This window comes from Dioscorea cayenensis, chromosome 16 (assembly GCF_009730915.1).
Source record: "Dioscorea cayenensis subsp. rotundata cultivar TDr96_F1 chromosome 16, TDr96_F1_v2_PseudoChromosome.rev07_lg8_w22 25.fasta, whole genome shotgun sequence".
Lineage (NCBI taxonomy): Eukaryota > Viridiplantae > Streptophyta > Magnoliopsida > Dioscoreales > Dioscoreaceae > Dioscorea > Dioscorea cayenensis.
In genome coordinates this window covers 21,197,454-21,215,923 of record NC_052486.1, presented here as the reverse complement: position 1 = coordinate 21,215,923, position 18,470 = coordinate 21,197,454, and the positions used below count along the sequence as shown (strand labels likewise).

At 34.2% G+C, this 18,470-nt stretch overlaps 2 long non-coding RNA genes across 11 annotated transcripts; one reads left to right on the top strand and one right to left on the bottom strand.

Moving 5' to 3' along the window:
• Positions 1-225: 225 nt before the first annotated feature.
• LOC120279607 lies at positions 226-9,180 on the top strand. Of its 7 annotated transcripts, none has more exons than XR_005541961.1 (6): positions 226-319; positions 510-641; positions 2,823-3,198; positions 3,471-3,565; positions 3,658-3,742; positions 5,014-5,221. It is a non-coding gene; the product is annotated as an uncharacterized LOC120279607 (long non-coding RNA). The 7 variants fall into 7 exon arrangements; XR_005541962.1 differs by having other exon boundaries at positions 226-423; XR_005541963.1 differs by having other exon boundaries at positions 226-426.
• LOC120279608 lies at positions 5,753-8,643 on the bottom strand. 4 transcript variants are annotated; one of them, XR_005541967.1, is made up of 6 exons: positions 8,555-8,643; positions 8,343-8,476; positions 7,893-7,946; positions 7,608-7,686; positions 6,106-7,259; positions 5,753-5,995 (listed from the first exon to the last, which is right to left on the bottom strand). It is a non-coding gene; the product is annotated as an uncharacterized LOC120279608 (long non-coding RNA). The 4 variants fall into 4 exon arrangements; XR_005541966.1 differs by having other exon boundaries at positions 5,753-6,494; positions 6,704-7,259; XR_005541968.1 differs by having other exon boundaries at positions 5,753-6,494; positions 6,704-6,784; positions 8,555-8,640.
• Positions 9,181-18,470: the final 9,290 nt, after the last annotated feature.

Sequence of the window (18,470 nt, the reverse complement as noted above, 5' to 3'; positions counted from 1 at the left end):
TCAAAGTAAAAGTCACAAGAGAAAGAAGCACTTGACTAGCTTCAGCAACCAACCAGCATCCGGTCTTCTCCTTTACTTTATATTAGAAAAGGTAAACACAAAAAGTAACCATTTAACTTAGTTCTCATTAGCCAACATAATCCACTAACTTGATTCTAATTGGCCTAAAATCTTAAACAGGATACTATATAATATTAAGTATCTCAAAACACTAATACACTCCAGTCAAACATCTGAGCTTCAGTACAAGCTCCATTCTCCAACCCACACTGCGCATCTGGCGCTAATCTCCATCCCACAGCCATGCTCGAGCATTAAGGTTCGCCATTCCTCCCATGACGAGCTTACGACCTCGCCATACCATGCTTCGATCACATCACCAGCTCACACCAACATTAAAGACCAAAACTAACTCTGGCCGATGTGGTTTTGGTTTTCTTGAATGAAAATTTGAAATCATAGTTTCTTCCATTCTAATCTGTATTGACCCAAAATGCCTTGTCAATTAGGAGCTGTAATTTCATTGTTGTTGCTGCTGTGCTTTCTGGAAACCACAACTTTGAGGGCAGAGTGCATCCTTTGACTGGGGCTATTATCTTGCTTCACCTCCACTTGTGGTGGCATATGCTCTTACCGGCACTGTAAGCTGATATTCCTAACATCTAATTTTCATCCATGTTGCTGAAAGTGGTTGTCATGGTTAAATTCATGGTAATTTTTAGAATTATACTGTGTGCTGCAAGCTTCTTGACATAAAGATGTATTATGGAAGATAAATTCTGTGTGGTACGAGACTAAACTAGCAGATTTTATCAATTATATTTAGGAAAAATTTCACTCCGATACATGTCTAGTCTTATGGAAGATAAATACGATGTGGTACGAGCTTCTTGACATAATGTTGTACTATTCTTCCAATATTTCCTGATGTTATGGATTAGGAACACTTGAACATCATGATGCAGAACTATTTAAAATTGGGAAACAAATCATCTTGTTTTTTTTACCAGGTTTTTAATACATATATGCCATTATTAATTGGAATTGGATGAGATTTCTATGATTGCACATGATTAAGGATGGTTACTTTTAGGGTTTTGAAGTGTTTAGTTGTTGTAGTTGCTGCAATTGATGAATGAGTATCTATTCTTTGTGCTTCCCTTTGGCAATCAACTTATTTTTATGGGAAGCAATCCTGATGGGGCCCAGCAAAACAATGTAATCAATAGGCAAAGCATAAGGAGAAACAAAGGAGAGAATCAAGCCAAATTCGTAGACTTCATCATGGGAGCAGTTAGTGCTAATTAGTAATTAGTTATTATTAATTAGTACGTAATAAATAAATGAATGAGTTGTAATTTCCATTCATAGGAACTTAGAGGGATTGTTACAGCTAGCTAGAATATCTTGGCATATCACATGTTTGAGGAAATGCCAAAATGGAAATGATTGTAAGGATTCTCTTGATATGGCTATATAATTGAATGAGGAATACAATGAACGACATCTTCAGCCATAATTTTCTCCTATCCTCTTGTTTTCTTCCTCTATCATTCTTCTTCTTCTTCTTCTACTCTCCTTCCTCTTCCCATCTAAATCTCAGAATTTCCAAGTTAAAACAAGACAAGCCATATAACTTATTTCTTCATTTTTTCCACATTTTTTTTCATCACAGTTATGCTGATCAATCTATGTAAATTAGCATCCAACCACACAGTTTCCGCAAGCTCATCTTCTTTTGCATAGCAAGTTTTGTGTGTCATTAATTAATTAAGAATGTAAAGGATATGTTTATGCTATTCAAACTGTGGTGTGTGAGTATATATGGTGATGTCAGGATATGTCTGAAGACAATATGTGAAATTTACTGGGAATAAATTTTAAGCACATCAACATATTGGAATTTGAAAGCTCTATTTTTTATATCTTAGCCAGATGAGATATTGTTTATTATTGAGGCATGTCTATGTTGTTGGATCCTTCCTTCCCCTTGATATCTGATGTCTCCATTAGATAAACTACACAATCAAACGATGTTACTAACTACTAAGGCACAAAATTTTCTCCAATGGTTATGCCACCTATGCTTATGGATTTAGTATACCCAATCTTTTTTTACTAGTTCATACTGATTTGAAAGAACATATTTACATGAAAAAGCATCAAAATTATATGTGGAATTGCTTACCTTTTGGAAGGATTTAGAATATATGCTTCATTGTATTTGCTTTAGTGAATGGCAAGAGAGAAGGATCACATTAAGAAGTTATGGTTTTCTTTGAACAATCTCCTTGAATTGATTGGTCTAATGGTAAATAAGACCCTAAATTGTTCATCTTGAGTGGTTTGAATGATGATGAGTTATTGAATTTAAGCTTGGATATATGAGCAAATTAGTATGTGATAGATGAGTTCCTAGATTATTTATTCTTAGTGGCTGAGAAAAGTTGAAGGATGCTTGATCTTGAGCACTGTGTTATGCTTATGTCAGGAGATTATGATGAGCCTTGAATCTCATTGGCTTTGTGGTTTGACCACCAACAATTAAAACCAGTCCCTAGATCATCCTATTCCAATCCAGAGCCTATATCACTTCATGCCTCTATTATTTGTCCAGTTTTAGAGTCTCCCTATTCTTGCCTTGATAGCAAGGGGAACATATCATTTTAACCATACAAATGAATGATTACTGGCCTAGAAGCTTCAATGCAGTGATCTTATCTACACACTTCATTGATGTAAAAATAAATTGAAAGGCTTTTTCTAAAAAAGGATGTTCTTATTGTTTTGTTAAAATTTTCATGGCCCTTTGAATCCTGCAGAAGCAAGCCAAAGAACTGGAAGCAAAATGGGACTCAATTGTAATTGAAGAAGAGGAGACTGTGAAAGACTATTATGATTTCCTGCAACAGTATAGAAGTCTAAAGGAAGATGTCCATGACATTACCTGCGACGTTATAATTAATTTTGAAAGGGTGATAGGCACAGCTGACGATAAGGGATTATCAACGAGCTGATTTAGATTTTGGCTTTTATGATCAGTAAAAGGCTACATTCAGTATTCCTATTCAGTTGCTAATGGATTTGATTTCTAAAAATTTGTGTCGCAGATAAAAGACCTGAAGATGCAGAATACAATGATAATATTCTAACAAAGTGTGTTCTGGATAAGAGTGTTGGTGCAAAGAAATCAGCAAGGTTTGTTCCAATTAAGGAGCCTGGGGAAGCTGTAGTGATTTCACTACATCTTGATCTTGTGATTCCCCTTATCATTGATCATTACTATAAACTTCATTTTGTTTATAATTACCTGATAACTTGAGTAGATTGATTTGTGAGATTGCATGATACAAAGTTTAATATTTAATCTGCCTAATTTTTTGGTCTTTGTGTTTTCATTTTGGGTTTACTATGTATGAATACCAATATTTTCTCTGTGTGTGTTTATACTAATGATTTGAAGTATATAGAGTAGAGAAGATGCGAGGAACTTGAAGCAGATGGGGCTAATTAGTTGCTAACCACCACCACATCCTAGAAGTTCTAGATAGTGAACACTATTTAGGTGTGTCTCGCTAGCTATTTCTATTTTCATATTTTTAACTTTTGTTAATTTTTATAGCCTTGTGTATTGATCCTCCTAAATTTGCTTTCCAGAGAAGAGGTTGCTTTAGTACTATAATTTGGAGAACTTTCAGCTCCATGCTGTCAAGATTTGTTGATCAAAGTCATTGAAGCTCAGGTAATGTTGTTGTTATCATCTCTCATGACAAGAAAAATGAACTGTAGTAATCATTAATTACTTTATTTATCTTCACAGTTAATTTAACATATGAGACAATAATCTTTAGTTAAAAATTAAAAAAACTTGCAGAGCAAAATTGGTAATACACTCAGAAGAAAGCAAACATGATTTCATGGTGATGTTGAAGGAATTGGTGGGCTAATAAAATTAGGCTGTACTAGGGGAACAATTCACTTCCTGTCATTTCTGTTCCTTTTCCGGAATTCTCATTTTTCAGATGAATATTGCTTCTTCGTCAGTAGATTATGGAATGCCATATTTAGTGCTGAGGTTGTTGACACTAGCATAGCTTCTATTTTGGTGACATCTGAACTGCCTACACTAGTAGATCAATCTACAGAGAATTCGCATTTTATCTTTGCACGAAATTACTGAAAATTTAGCAGTGATGAGTGAGATTTGTTTTCTTTAGTAAATAGAGAGTTTGACCTTAAAGAATTGAATAGCAAGTTCTGTTGACAGAATAGTTGATGGATTAATTAATTGTCTATATAAACTCTGCATAAGAAAAAGTGGCAAAAATTTTTAACCTGTGCATGCAGAATAGAAAGCAAGTTCAGAAACTCTGTAGTTCCTTCTGATATCACCATTTGTTCTCTGAATTTTTCCCTTCTGTAATTTTGTATATACACATCAGTCATTTTTCCTTGATCATATCAAACAACTCTTGTCCCGTGCCAGTTTGTTTTGTAAATGATGTAAAACAATTTACTCTCTCTGTAACATGACAGGACCACCTCTATCAAAAAATCATAGCTTCTTAAGAAGGAAAGAAAGAAGATAAGAGAAATGGTTATCATACAAAAGAAAGCCACAGGAAATGGACTTGAGTTACTAAAGCAAGCACACACACACACAAAAAGCCTAAGCTTAAGCCACTGTTTCCTACATTTCCTTTTGTTATTTTTACACTCCCTTTGCATTTGTCTCATGCTTTTCTACCCCTCATCTCTTCGCCGCACGCTAAAGCTATCAGACATTCTCACCAGCCCTACATGAACCAAAGAAGCTCTAGGAGCCTTTTTAGATAATCCATGATTCCATGCACACCCACACCTAACAAGAACTAATAAAGTCCATGCACTTATTAAAAAAAGAAAAAAGAAAAGCCTCAGATGCCTATACGTGGCATAACGAGCCTCTGAATATTCCCATTTGTCCCCACATTTTTTTCTTTAGTAACACAGCTGTTTACTTCTTTTTATCAGGCCCAGGAGATGTCTATCTAAAGAGATAAAAAGATATGGAACCTGTGAGACATCATGAGCATATGCCACTATATCTAGACCTTCATGAATTGATGTTTATGTTGTGACTGCAAACTTCTATTATCTACATTGTTATTGATGTTTTTGGTACATGTTTGATTTTTAATTAGAAGTACTGGCTTGTTGTCATCTAGGGTGTGTTTTTACCTCTGATTCAAATGTAAAAAACATATATATGTATATATATATATATATATCTCTGATGATAACACTAACAAATAAACTTTAATATATCAAGTATTGTGTTTTAATTAAATGTTGTTTTGGTGAAAAACTATGGTTCAATCATGCTCTTAGCACTACAAGAAAACCAACATATAGCGGCGGAAAAATCTGCCGCTATAAGGCTTAATTTGCCTCTATAGATCTATAGAGGCGGATCCAAAAATTGCAACTAAATCCTCAATCACAATAAGATTTGCGGCAGATATGTACATCTATAGCGGCTTATTTGGTGGGATTATAAAAGATTTATAGCGGTAGAATAAATCTATAGCGGCGGATATATCCACCGCAATTGGTTTAATATTTAATTTTTGATAAAAAATTAATATCAATAATAATAATAATAATAATAATAATAATAATAATAATAATAATTGCAGCCTTTATAAACAGAATTCAAAATTTATAAACATAAATTAACATTAAAATTTAAAAGAATTATACACAATGTTTACATCATCAACAATAGCAAATTGAAGAACAAATCTCAACTTAAATAAGGCAATTAGTATTAAAACACAAGAACTAATAGATATTGACTTTAAATAAGACTTTCGATGGCTAAGAGAGCAACTACTAAAGAGAATCCATCAAAGCATGTGGCTGACGGATTTGGTGAATTCCATTGGTTTGAAGTCATCCTATATCAGTTTATTCTCACCTCTATCGACTTTTATCTTGACGAGTTGAACATTTTCTTCGTGCAAAACAAGTTCAAAGGGTTATCAACATCATATAATGAAATGTTTCCAAGAACTACAGCATAATAATAACTTTCCCAAGCAAAAACAGCTTTTAGAGGAGCACCTTTTATCGACCTTTCCACACTCAACCCTCGTAACCAAGACTCAAAAGAGAAGTGCTTCCGGTATTTTCACTTTTCTCTAAGGACAAAACCATAAGATCTAAGTATTAAACAATATTCCAAAAAAAACTCAAGGGGACTTGGCCCTTATTTTTTTATAGATAACTAGAATTGAGAAAAACCTAACAATAATATTGAAAATATTAAGCATTCTTTCCAAATGCAAACCAGCCCTTCAAGGGACAATGATTTCATGCGTAAGGTACTGATGCGTATGAACTTTCAGACATCATCATTATTTACAGCTTTCACCCTCTAGTTTCCATTAGCAAAATTCACAAACACTAGAAAAAGAAGCATGTTCAGTTGTCCACCCATATCATATGTTGAGCTGCAACATATAGAGTAGATAGCTGTAATTAAGTTCCACAAATAGATGGACATATCTTTATCATTAAGAATTTCACAATTAAGCTTGGTTTATCAAACACTTTAAAAAACAGGAGCTATTCATTTAACAAAATTTTAAACATTTTGACTGTATGAACATCAGTAACATCTACATTTTTCCTTTTTATTATTGTTAATATTAATACTTACTGGTCCAACAAGTGTTGAGTGACCCCAAGCTATGTAGCCTGCACTAGCATCACAGGCTGGAGAACAAGTTGCAACAAATAACTGAGAAACAAGTGAGCAAGGTGAATCCAAGAGGCGTAATTTAATCCGATCGGACATATATTATGATAATTTCCAAATTTAAATATAAGACACACATCACCATGAGTATATTTCTATTTTCAAGATCAAATGATTCTTCACTTTTGGGCAGTACCCTTCACAGCATCAGCACAACAAAAACCTCACAATAATAAAGCTCTAACTTCTCCAAAATAAGGATAATAACTAGGTAATTATCTAACCAGAAAGCAGTTATCTAACCAGAAAGCAGGTCACTCCTAAACTTCGACTACCACATTTGAATATCCAGTTCTATGGTGACAAATGGAAGGTCTGATTCAACAAAAAGATAATCCTGAATAGGAAAATTGCATAATTAGAAAGCTTTATCCATTAGCTATGTTCTTACTTCTTACAATGGATAATGACTCAAAAACACACCAGGGAGGTTTCATGTACCTGATTATCAATAGCCCTGTCAAGAGAACAAATACAATTGGAAACTTCATGAATAGATAAAAGTTAGGAGTAGAAAATAGAAAGACACGTAATCCTCACCTAGGTATGAAGATAATTTCAGATAAAATTATATCCATGTTTAACGATATGTTCTTTTACTCAAATCTAATTTTTTTCCTTAGTGATAATTAAATTACTATGGATCCTTGTCTTTGCTAGTCTAGTTAGGCAATAAGTAGCAGAGCACTCCAACTAAACATTACATTTCTTATCATGTGCTCTTATCATGTGCCCTTGGATATTGCATATAAGCATAGCCATAAGTTTGGTGATGGAACAACAATGAGCTCCAAAATAAAGATACCTTGAACTTTGCAGCAATTCCCAATGCAATGGACCAGTAGTCATGTTGAATGCACCAGGATAGCATATCAAATGAGCACCTGGCATCAACACTGTCATATAGCAAGTACAGAAACATGCATAGTTCTTAAAATTCAAAATTATCCAAAAAAATATTGTCGATAAAGTATACATATTTACTAAGAAGTTACTCTTTCCTGTCTTCCAGATATTTGATTTCAAATATCAATTATTTTATTCTAAAATATATAAGGCAAGCATGTTGGCCAATCAAGAAAGAACAGACCTCTTGCCACATACAACGCTGCAAGCTCCTGGAAGCGTATGTCATAACATATCCCTATACAAATTAGGCCAACATCAGCACAAAAAATTCAAGAATCATCCACTGGTACACAAAAAGTTAGCACACATCACTTTAGACTTTAGACTTTAGACTTTAGACATGGTGAGCACAATCCAACAACCATAATAAATCCATTTGACTTAGGATTCTTAAACAGCATAAACAACACCATGAATGCAGCCACAAGATTGTCTTGTTTATTCAAAAACAAATGAAGAACAGGGTATCATGTTAAAAAAAGGAGCTATTCATTTAACAATCCAAGATGTATGCACACTCAATTCATAGCTTTATCAACTGTTTATATCAAACCAAGACTCACATCCAATTCATAGCATCAGCCAAAAAAAAAAAAAGGAACTGAAATTGAAATAAATTAAGAACACTCACAGATCCACTACTCTCCCATCTAAACAACCAACTAACCCACTTGCAAGGGTTCTCACCACCGCCTCCATCTCACCCCGACAACGCACCATAGGAGTCCAAATCCACCATTTCTCTAAACCTCACCAGCATGAACCCTGCATAGCTAATAATTACCACCATCAACACCAAATCCAATCTTAAAATCCACAAACAAAAAAGAAAAACTCACAAACCTTCACCGCTGAGACCATCGCATGGATTCCATCGAAGACACAACTACCAAGTCAAGAATGGCAAGGAGCCCATCATTGAAGAAGAATAGCAAGACACAACTGTTAACATCAGTCGCTATAGTCTACATTTGTTGTAGTGTAGACACACTTTTAAATGAAAAGGTTGCATAAAAGCTAAAACGCATGCACCCCACATATAAACTTATCTTCTCTTCTTAGCATTTGCACAATTAGAGCATTATTTAAAATAGATAGATTTGTAATTTGAGTGGGTAGTGGATACTTTTCAGTGTGTAATTAATAACTGATGCTTAACCATTATTCTAACTCAACTGATCATTCTGGTTAAACACCAGTGTAATATCTTTTCTTTATCTTAACCATTTGTGGGTTCAATAAGTGCATTGATTGACATTATTAGATTGTTTGTTTCTTTGCTTGTCTGTTTTTACCTTTCTGCCCTTTGAAAATATCAGATTTGCAATTAAGGTTTTTTAAAATTAGTGTATTGTGTGTAGGTTTTATTTGGTCATTCTAAATGCAAGATTGGATTTTGATTGAATAAGATTGGATTTTTTTAATGTTTTTGCAGATTTTGGAGAATTCATAGTTAAAGATCAAGAGGGTTGAAGATGAGGATACATGAAGCTTTTTTACTTTGTGTAATTAACTCAAAAAATACTTTGTAATGAAAGTACATAAATAGTGTAAACTCTTACATTTTGTTATTACTCAAAATGCATTGCACTTTAACTAATAACATGTCAATAAAGGTCAATGAAATTGAATTTAGGATATTTTTGAATGTAATGAAAAATTTATGTTTATGGTTTACAGGTTAAACGAATTTATTTATTATTAATAGGGGAAAAAATTAAAATTTAATTCAATTCAATTAATGAACAAATTTGGAGGTGGTTATAACCACCTCTAAAAGTATGAACATGCAAGAAATTATTAGCTATAGAGGCGGTTATAACCGTCTCTACCATTTATAATTTTTAGAGATGGTTATAACCACCTCTAAAAACTATTGAGGATTAATGAAAAATTAGTAGCTATAGAGGCAGTTATAACTGTCTCTACCACTTATAATTTTTAGAGGTGATTATAACCACCTCTAAAACTATTGAGGAGCATGAAAACTTAGTAGCTATAGAGGCGGTTATAACCACCTCTAAAACTATTGAAGGGTAATGAAAACTTAGTAGCTATAGAGGCGGTTATAACCGCCTCTAAAACTATTGAGGAGTAATGAAAACTTAGTAGCTATAGAGGCGGTTATAACCGCCTATACTCTTGTTATTAAAAACAGCTTCTATAGATAAAACTTACCCCAACGGTTGGTACAAACCGGCTCTAAAGTGTAGAGCCGACTTGATACGTGGCGGGTTAAAGGCGGGTTAAAAAACCAACACTATACCTATAGAGGCGGTTATAACCGCCTCTATAGGACTTGAAAACCGCCTCAAAAATACTTTTTTTTTGTGTAGTGTTCGTCACTGCACAGTGAATAAAAGATATAACAACTCCTAAATTATTGCATATGACGTTACTCAAATATAAACAAAGTGAGACCATGTTCATTTGTTTTTTTTTCTTCCAATATATGCCATGCTTTTTAATCGAATATCACGGATATAAATTCCAACAAAGAATACTCAGCAAAAGTTATGCATATGTTATTTATTTAAAAAAAAAGTTAAGCACATGTGACAATAATATTCAGGTTACAGCAAGTTAGAAATATCAATTTTAAATAGGCTCAGATAGTCTTGTGTCTTGTTTTGCATCGATGGAATGTAAAGACTTAATGATTTTATTAACAGAAAAACTATCCTATACATCACTAACCATTTCTAAAGGAGTTTCCATAAGCTTGGAATGTTGAATTGATATTGAAAACTTGCACCAAGGTGACAACATCTTGCATAGTCATATAAAACACCACTAGAATCCAATACTAGGTTCGTATAAAATGTCTTTATATAACGACAAGTGGAGTAAGTTAAAATTTCATGGGGTTTTGACTTATGACTAAAATAGAAAAATAATAAACTGAACATGATGAAAGATGAAAAATAAAAGTGAAGGTATTCAAAATGACTAACAGGAGAAGGCCCAATCACGATCATATATGTGGCGATGAATGCCTGCAAAATTGGCACTTTAACTTCAGTTGGAATGCTAGTATCATCCTCTACAGAGTAATAAAAGAATAGCATCAGATGTCTTCAAATGAAATATCTTTTCTCAAAAGTGTGAGGAACTAAAATTGAACATAAATAACAACACTATTTAAGAACCTGTGCCCTGCCCAAACTGCATCCATGATTGATGATATTGCATAATATGGAGCCTTATAGGACATAGTTGAAGCCCAAAAAGAATAAAAAAAGTTCCTATGTTTATGGAAACACATGCCAAATCACAACAAGAAACAGCTCACAACTACTTGTTATTTAAGAAGTTGTCATTTTCATCATAGAGAAGATTTTTAAAAGATGTTAGAAACCTTGACACCAGAGGAACAATTTTATTGAAGAGATCATGAGCTAAAAACTCTTCTATTAGCAAGGAAAATTACATCAAGTAGTGTAAGTCATAAGAACTCAAACATAAAAACCAACCTATTTTAAAACAAAGTTACAGAACAAGCTTAAATAACAGAAAAACAAAAACTAAGCTTAGTCATCATACACATGTCTCAACCTAAACGATTCAACCACTTAACCTCCACTCACTTAGGCTGCCTCGAACTTACTCTAATCCTTCTGAATCCAAAAAATAGTGTAATGAAGTGTGTGAAGTGTGTGAAAATAAAACCAAAAGAAAACTAGGAAATACGGGAAAATCACAAGAGAGAATTCAAGGAAGAGAATGATGTCAGGGCATAGCATCCCTCTAGAGTTATGAAGTACAGGACAATGGTTGTCTAAGCATGCATGCAATTCTATTTGAACCGAAAGGTTTCCAAAAGTATACAAAACCCCGATTTCTTAGGCAAAGTGTAATTGAATCGGTTCAGAGCTGATATAGACATCCACACAATTACATTAACACTCTATGAAACATTATTATGGGCTAATGATAATATCTTAAGTAGACAATCTTCCCCCTAAAGAGAGATTGTTCTTTATCTGAATACAGAGTATAAAAGCGATTTCTCCTAAAATCTACTCCACATGATTGCAAAAAGAACGAAGATTATCATCAACCCACTCGGAAGGATTATGGGAGACAAAGTCTCCTAAATACCCTAACCAGAGGGCACCCACTATCCTCTCGAATTGCAGTAAGCCTATGCTAGGTGGGAATTTCTTGTCGTCACTTAGCAATACAAGATATGAGAGCTAGGGCTTTTGCCTCGTTAGCCATCAAGCATCCATTCACACAATTATACTAAAATAGATATGATTGCAAATGAGAAATCAATTAAAGCATAAGAGATCCAACAACCAAAGTCACAAAATATAAACCCTAGAGTTCAACTATGCTCAAATATCTACAAATTAACCCTCCATTAATGGAGGGCAAGCATTCAAGATACAAGGGATAAATGTAAACATAGGATCCATAAAAATCCCCTTGTCAATCACTAGGCCATAAGGGAGCTGGGAAAGATAGTCGCGAGCCTTACGGAAACGCTTACGGTCGTAAGCTTCATCTATAAGATCTTTTGAATATGTTATAGTCCACCTTACAGCCATAAGTGCTGGATTGAAAGCTTCTCTATCTGTTTCTTGCGACTACCCTTACGGGTGTACACTATGGTCGTAAGCTCCTATAGATGGTGTTTATGGGCGTAAGCCTTGCCCGTAAAGTCCTTTGCATTAACTCTGAACCTTCCTTACGGGCATAAGAATGGCCGTAAGGTTTTCTAGACTATACTTATGGCCGTAAGGTGGACCATAAGCTGCTCGTAAGCCACCCAGTTTGCCTTATCCTTGTTGTAATGATGCTGAGAGAGCTCTAACTTCATCGTTTTTGGTCTAAATTGCTTCTTTTGGATCTCTCTTGCCTTTAAGCACTGCCCTAGGCCTGTTAATGCAAAACACACTATATTTAGCATCAAATTCCCCATTATGGCTCTAATGCATGCCAAAAGAGTGTCAAAATAGATATGAATTACGTGAACAATGTACACTCATCATGGATCTCTATGTAAGCATGTTTTACCTCCTGTTGTGGCTCCTTGGCTTTCTTTTGTGGGAATACCTAACAAGGTTTACTAATACATCTGAAATTATAAATACATTATAAATAGGATTTAAGATTTTCCATGCAAGCAATTGAAAATCCATAATTAAATAAATCTTAGTGGAACTATCCAATCTTTGGCAGTCAAATACTTGATTATTTTGAGCTAGCTATTTTTCCCAGGTGATTTTTATCTTTACTTTATGGTTACAGTCCAAGAGGATAGCTCATGTTTTATCCAGCAAAGTGGTGTTACCATCAAAAGAGACCATGATGGCATCAATTGAAGCATATTATTAGGAATTAGAGCATGTAGTATGACCAAAGCATCATACTCACAGTCTTCATCCCAATGAGGTTGGTAACAGTTGCATTTTAGTCTCCTTATTTTCATTGAACTGCCATCACTCAATTAATCCCATATGATCTTCAACTATAGATTGAATATCTGAATTAGCTAACTTCTGAGGTCAGTTTGCCACCAATAGAAGAATAGAGGATACAAATGTATCATGCAGCTATCGAGGGCTTCAATTCTCAATAGAAGAATGGAGGATACAAATCCATCTCTGTCCTTTCAAAGGTTTCAATTTTACAATGTGCAAGAACTATTGCATTCTATGATTAGCATTAGATGTTGAAATTTTATTTTGATGAACATAAACTAAAGTTTTGTGAAGCTTGTTACAGGGAGCCAGAATCCAATGACAGCCCATATAAGTAATCATGCATAATGAATTTATAACAAACCAAGAATAATGATGATCTATTTATTAGGTAGAGGAAAGTCTGTCTTGTCATAGAGAAGCTTATGGTACACTTCTTACGGCCATAAGCTGGACCGTAACACAAGACTTACATATGGGACTTACAGTTGTAAGTGATCCCGTTAGACTGGCGACCCATTATTCCAGCTCCTTACAACAGCATTCTTAAGCTCGTAAGCAACCTGGAAATGGCTAGATATAAATATTTCTGATGAGGGTTTTGTGGGTATCTTTTGTTTTATTCAATGGTGACGTTTGGGAAAAGAAAAGGAGTGGATTTTCAAGGCTTTGGAGCTGAATCAAGAAGGAAAATTAGCCTACCTAGCTTGGATTAGAGGGATTGGAGTCATCAATGGTTGTCTTGGTGGCATTTGTGGAAGGTCCTTGGGAGTTCTACGGCAATCACCTTTTAGCGCAAGGGGGTTTTCATGGTTTCTTTGTTTGTTGCGCCTTGTTGTTTGGATTCTTGCTCTCCTTTAATGGAGAGCTAATTTTGTAGATGTTTGGGTTAGTGGTGAGCAAAACCAGGCACCCAATTCGGTTTTTAAAAACGGAGCGGGAACCCTATTTTATCTGATCGATAAAAATTCAACACGTATCCGACCTATTTCAAATCAAATACTAAAAATCGAGTACCCTGTTTAAACCAAATCGAATATCAGATATTCAGATCCAAATTTAAGTTTTATTGGGGAAACATTATATAAATAACAAATATAGTAAACTTATAATTTAAAAAAAATTAAAATCGTATATTATTCCCTTCCCAACAAAAATAAGAAAAACTTTTATCAATACTAAGTAATATAAACAAAAATCAAATATTTTCAGAAACATCAAATATCTCATCATCAATAATGAACTAGAGAGAAGAGAGAAGACACGGGCCGATGAGGACTTGAAGAAAGAAATATATATATATATATATATATATATTAAAAGGAATTGGATTAGAGAAAAGGATAAATTTTTATTTTTATTTTTTTGCTTTTAGCCCTTGTAAAATTTTATTTATTAAAATTTTCTGCAAGTCAATTTTGGAAAGATAGTGTTGTATATACATAGGCACTGCATGACAATGCTTTAAAAAAATGATGCCACTAAAATTTCATCTCGTAGTTATACTTCACAAAACAAAATAAAAATAAAAATAAAAATAAAAGGAGCTGCAAGCATCTGTGTTACTCAAAGAGCTTTTTTGTAAACATCTGATGCACCAGCAGGGGTTCCAACTCTTGGGGGCACCCAGACTTTTCTCTTTTTGTCAACATAGCTTTGTTGTGAAAAAAATCAGAAGATTCAAGCACATATAACAAGTTAAATATGCACATAAGGACAAAGCATCCATAACAAAAAAAAAAGATGGAGAGTTTTCGAGATACAAAAAAATAAAAATAAAAAAATCATAAGATTCAAACACATATATAACAAGTTAAATATGCACTAAAAGCCAGGACACTGATAAGGATTTAGCACATATAAAAAATCATGTAGTTGTAGTAAAACAAAATCAGAAGATTCAAGCACACATAACAAGTTCATAACCCACACATACATAACCAGTACACTAACCATAACACTAAAAACCATGACACTAACAAGTACACGCCAAACATTACAAGTACGTAACTAGTTCATGATATGTATTCTAAAAGCCAGGACACATACATAACCAGTTCAGATGCACTGTTAAAAGCCGGGACACATACATATGCAAAACAAAAACCAGGACAAAGCATCCAATTTTCCAAATATATATATAGAATGTAAGACATCATGTAGTCCATAAAAAAAATTAGGAAAAAAACAAAATGGCCAATGCATTAAAAATTGGAAGTTTTTGAGCATAATGGATTCGTTTACCTTCTGCCTATCAGTCATGAAGGCCCATTGGTGGCTATCATTGATCATGAGGTCTTGAGCAAGTATTTGTAGAAACCATGTCCAATTTTCCTTGTTCTCCTTACTGACAATAGCCCATGCAATGGGGTAGATGCAGTCATGTGCATCTATCCTAACTACACACAATATTTGCCCTCCATACAATCCTTTTAGGAAGCATCCATGCAGTGACACCAATTTCCTGCAACCTGCTAAGAAACCTGCTCTCAATGGAGCTAGGCAAACATACATACTTTCAAAGACCTCTTCATTTCAGTTAATTATTATTGTTGAGCCTGGGTGAGTCCTCACTAAATCTAGCCTATAGTCATACAACCTGGCCATTTGTGATTCCTCATCACCATCTATGATCCTTTACATCATATTAGAAAACATGGGAGAAGTTTAGATTTAGATCCCACAAGTTGTGTTGAGAACTATTAAAAAAAATCGCTATAAACAAGATTTAGATCACCTTTGAGCAATACACTTGGCTCTGAAGGCTTTCAATAGACTAATGTCTACTTTCTGATTAGTTTTCACAGCTTACACAATGCCAACAACTCTCCAACTGGGGTCTGCCCTAAATTGTTCAAGGTAATTCTTTGCTATCCACTCTACACTAACATGTCTATTATTATGATCTCTAGCGCATTCATGCTTTAGCACTCTATACTTTATTTGCACTGTGCTTTGGTCTGTCACCATTGGTGAGGCCTATAAGTATAAAGGACACCCTTTCTTGCAAAAGCCTTGCATTTCTTCTTGGTGTTAGGCATAAAGTTCATCACATACCTATTTTTAATTCCATAAGTTTTTACAGCCTCTTTAAATTGTTTGAAATCTCTAAATTACATTCCAATTTTGAAGTGTGGGTTCTTCATGTCAACTTCATTATTAAATTCAGAATACCTAGGTCTAGGTAGGAGCTGTACATCTTCATTTGTGGAAGAACAGGATTGTAACTCCTCTGAACCAACATAGACAGATTCTGCATCATCATCATTTCCATCATGTGCAGCTTTACCATCTAAATCACCATCTACAGTAGATTTACCAAGATTGCCTATGACTTCATCTTCTGATTCCTCAGTAAAACTATAGTCTAAATCATGGAAATCACCATCCTCATCAACCATTTTCCCCCTATCAGTACCCATGACTACAATTTTCTCCAAGTCTGCATCATCTACAGCCTCATCTTTCTTCTCTGCTACATATTTTAATAGTACAGGCTCAATACTTTCACCTAATCCCACACCTTCATCATTGCAAACATCAACACCAATACCATGATTTGATGGCCTACCACGACTGGGAAGATTAATGAAAACATACACATCTTTACTACACCCAACAGACATTGACATTGTTAGGGCATCTCAGTCAGTTTTGATCTCCTTATACCCTTTCTCACCACTCCTTATATCTAACCAGCCAAATGTAGACCCTTCAATATCTAAACAAAATTCCTTGGCCATACTTATTAGCTCTAGGTTGGAAATTTTGTCAGAACAACAATAGTCTATGTATCCAGTGATGCCCTCTATTTCATCCAACATTTAATGCAACCTTATACTGAATAGCTCAGCATCTGGCACTATTAACAGATGTGCGAAAGTCAGATGTTTGTATAACCTATACTAGTGATGCAGATATCTATACATGTATAATTAAAATGACATGTGAGTGCCTGCTTCATAGAGAAAACAAAGAAATGGGCAAGAACATCCATACAAATTAACTTGGTCATCCATAAGAATAAAAAACTGGCAAATTAACATTGGTGGCAGGACATATATATTTAACAAAGTAAAGTCATTCGATCTATATTACTGGCAAATTAATCATGACATTACAAATCAAGTTTAACTAAATCAAGTTCAATCAATATAAATAAAGTCATTCAATCAACTTGGATTTAAACCTTTCAATATGGAGTCTCTAAATAGCCTTTTTAACTAGTTCTTTCTCCCACATTCAAGTTGTTAATTGATAATGGAAACTATAAGGAGATCACATAGCAAGAGGCTATTTAATACAACTACAACTGCATCCAAACATATGTCTAAAAGTCTATCAGTGATACAATTCACTTCAATCAATTAAAAACAGATAACAATAATTAAAAACACATGGCCAACCCAATTCCAAAGTCCTACAGGAGAAATAACACTCCATACATGATTAATTAAGAGAGGTTGAAGCTTTGTAATCAAAATCTCATTTTACACTTATTTTAACTCTTGATCTAAGTATTTAAGGGGTTTTGTTGTACTGAACTTTGGTTCATGTTCTCCAGAGACAAGTGCAATGTTCTCTGTACTAAAGAGAAGAAGTTACTGAACCAGGCCAGGCCTCTATCTCAATAGCAAGTCGAACCGTGACTCTTATCTGAACTATAAATCTTGGTTTAAAATATCAAGCAGGGTACAGATGTACTCCAGCAGGTTTTGTTGAAGCAAATATTCAAACAAAACAAATAGTACAACCTATACTAGTGATGCATAGATCTATACATGTATAATTAAATTCACATGTGAGTGCCTGCTTCATAGAGAAAACAAAGCAATGGGCAAGAACATCCATACAAATTAACTTGGCCATCCATAAGAATAAAAAACTGGCAAATTAACATTGGTGGCAGGACATATATATTTAACAAAACAAAGTCATTCAATCAATATTACTGGCAAATTAATCATGACATTACAAATCAAGTTCAACTAAATCAAGTTCAATCAATAAAAATAAATAAAATCATTCAATCAACTTGGATTTAAACCTTTCAATATGGAGTCTCTAAATAGCCTTTTTTAACTAGTTCTTTCTTCCACATTCATGTTATTAATTGGTAATGGAAATCATAAGGAGATCACATAGCAAGAGGCTATTTAATACAACTACAACTGCATCCAAACAGATGTCTAAAAGTCTATCAGTGATACAATTTACTCAAGGGGTTTTGTTATACTGGACTTTGGTTCGTGTTCTCCAGAGTCAAGTGCAATGTTCTCTGTACTAAAGAGAAGAAGTTACCGAACCAGGTCAGGCCTCTATCTCAATAG